At 43.5% G+C, this 3,066-nt stretch overlaps 1 long non-coding RNA gene across 1 annotated transcript; it reads left to right on the forward strand.

The window, feature by feature from the left end:
- The first annotated feature begins 802 nt into the window (after positions 1 to 802).
- On the forward strand, positions 803 to 1,342 carry LOC123485034. Its single transcript, XR_006658827.1, has 3 exons — positions 803 to 826; positions 967 to 1,058; positions 1,302 to 1,342. It is a non-coding gene; the product is annotated as an uncharacterized LOC123485034 (long non-coding RNA).
- Positions 1,343 to 3,066: the final 1,724 nt, after the last annotated feature.

A 3,066-nucleotide genomic window follows, 5' to 3' on the forward strand; every position in this document is an offset into this window, starting at 1 on the left:
CATATTAATCAACTAAACGGTGCCCCGCACATTGACTCTGCACCGGTACCCCCTGTATATAGCCTCCCTACTGTTATTTTATTTCACTTCTGCTCTTTTTTTCTCAACACTTTTTTGTTGTTGTTTTATTTTACTTTTTATTTAAAAATAAATGCATTGTTGGTTAAGGGCTGTAAGTAAGCATTTCACGGTAATGTCTACACCTGTTGTATTCAGCGCAGGTGGCAAATAAAATGTTATTTGATTTGATTTGGAATACATAACAACACACACATAGACAACAGGTCAATGAATGCACTAACTGTAAGTCGCTCTGGATTAGAGCATCTGCTAAAATTACTCAAATGTAAATGTCATATCTAGGTATCCCTCCTTCTTCCCCTGCAGTGACAACCTGATCCTGCGGCTGGCCAAGGCAGCAGGCGAGGTCCTGGGGAAGGACCCATGATGAGCTCATGTATGCCTTTGGGGTTTACATGGTGAAGAGGATTGGGAACTACGGCTATAGAGAGGATTCTCAAGGTAACCTAGTGCCTAGTGGCCCTCCTCAAGTGTCTGAGTTAACAATAGGCATAATTGGCCCTAATCAATGATCAATACACTGGTGTGTGTGTAATGTCATTATTTATCCCTTATCCATTCATCCAGGTGTTGGGTCGTAATGTGCAGTGACTTCATCAATGAGCTGGACAACCTGCACGAAGTACTTCCGCTTCTCCTTCCCCAAGGTGCAGCCTCCCAGCTTCTGTGTGGAGGAGGAGTGTGAGACCAGCCTCACCCTGCACTACCGCAGCACCCGTAGAGGGCTTCACCCAGTTTGTCAAAGGTAGGTAGGGAGCACCACAGAGGACAAACATAACAAACACTATTTTTCTGGAAGCACTATATTTGGTAATACTGTACATAGGGTCCATGTCACACATCCCCAACCTGTAAAAATACTTGTTCTCTCTTCCCATACTGTAGGCCAGCTGTCTCAAGTGGGAAGGCAGTTCTACAACACGGACATTGAAGTTGAGATCCTGTCCAAAGAGGAGACTGAGAAGATGACATATGTGGTATGTACTGTACTGTGGGCATCTACCTATTTGAAGCTACTTCTTAGAACAATGTTATGTACACCCCAACGCACCTGCAAGTAACTCCTCCGACCTAGACCTAGGAGTGCATCACTTTCCAAGTGCAATTGTTTGCCCCATTGTCAAGCAACTTTAGTGTCAGGCCCCATTGTCAAGATCCTCACAACCTTAAGATCCTCACAGCTGCGTTTCCATGATTACCTTTGAAGTCTCTTTCCGCAGATCTACAAGATGAACTTTGACAACGCTGCCTTCAAGCACCGGCATGCCCCAGCAGAAGACGGCCCCGGGGTGCGAGAAGCTACCCATGAAGAGGGGCATATTTTTCGACATGTTCCCCTTTAGCGTGATCTTCCGCCGGGACATGACCATGTACCGCATCGGGGACGGCCTAAAGGAGGTCTTCTCCGACCTGCAGGGCAAGAAGGTCGGCGAAGAGTTCACCTGGTGCGGCCCATGCTGGAGTTCAGCTGGGACAATGTGAGTATAGGAGGAGAAGAGAGGGGATGAGGGTTCTGTTACATTTGGTATGGTTTTTCCACTTCCCCCAGGCTATTGTTGTCAATCTAAAGAGTTTGTTAGTGGATATTTGGGTTATTTAGTTACATTCAACAACCCCTTTAATGGTCCCAAACAGTGAAAATAATGTTTTTCATCACATTGGATGATATTTGGATGAAACCAGTTCAGTAGGGTACCCAAGTATGAAAAATGACTGTAGCTGGCACATTGATAAAGTTTCATCATAAAGTTACTGGTCCCCTTCCCCCGTGTCAAAAGCTTGGATTCAGAACAGGCATTACCAAGGATTTACTTCCTGCTTTATCTAACGTCACATAAAGCCGGAAATGTAATACACCAATGGTAGCATCTTATCATCTTAACTAATTTAAATATGTACCGCCTTAAACCATCAGTGCATCTGTTCCCTACACCTTGCTTTGGCTTTGTTTACAAACCATAGGCAAGCTACTAGTAGCTAGCTCAAGCAGAACGCACGACCAAATATATATATATTTTTATAAACTGGTAGCCTTTCATCTGTGGTGTGACTGTTAGCTAGCAAGCTCTTACCAGCATGCCGGCAAAAAGCTGTGACTGGATGCCATAGTGTAAATTTAACGTTACACTATTTTCCGAAGAATGAAGACAATCCGACAGCAGTGTCTCATTTTCATTTTGGGTGGACAGGCTGCACCGAAAATTACGATCATGTCACGGGTGTGCAGTGCACATTTTCGCGAGCGAAGTTGCTTTATCAATTGGGGAGAATATTCGATGGGTCTTGCCAGGGAAGCTAATCCTAAAGCCGGATGCAATACCATCATTGACAGTGGAACAGTGGATCTTGCTAGCGCTGACCATAATGTAAGTATCATTATTATTTTCACTTTCCATCTCCTTTTGTCTTTTCACTATCATCAAGCTGTAATGATAGACATTTTAGAAAATTCTACATCTAATTTGTCTGCACAGCTTCCCAGGCAAAACCACCGCAGCAGGAATGCTGTGATACCAAATCGGCTTTCCCGATTAGGAATGTAGTAAGTAAGAATTGTCAAAAATATAAATAGTGTAAGTACAGATACCCCCAAAAAACGACTAAAGTAGTACTTTAAAAGTATTTTTATTTAATTACTTGATACCACTGTTCATTTAGAATCTGCACCAATTGAGCATTTCAGGGACACAAAATTCCAAATACGAACACCAGAAAACACAATGTAGAATGAATAGATCACTACATCAACGAATTGATAGCATCATAACTCAGAACAGCAAATAAAAGGGAAAATTAAATTCACTACCCATTTAACGAACATTTCCCTTTTCAAAAACATTACAGGCAGGCTCCTGGACCTCCTCTTCAACAAGGTCACCCTTGATCCAGCATGTTACAGTATGTGGGGAAGCTGTGTGAGCGGGTCCATCCCAGGACCCCCTGTCTGCCCAGTGTGTGAGAGGCCTGAAAGGAGGAGGCCAGTAA

Source organism: Coregonus clupeaformis, unplaced genomic scaffold (assembly GCF_020615455.1).
Source record: "Coregonus clupeaformis isolate EN_2021a unplaced genomic scaffold, ASM2061545v1 scaf0543, whole genome shotgun sequence".
In the NCBI taxonomy this organism is placed as follows: Eukaryota; Metazoa; Chordata; class Actinopteri; order Salmoniformes; family Salmonidae; genus Coregonus; species Coregonus clupeaformis.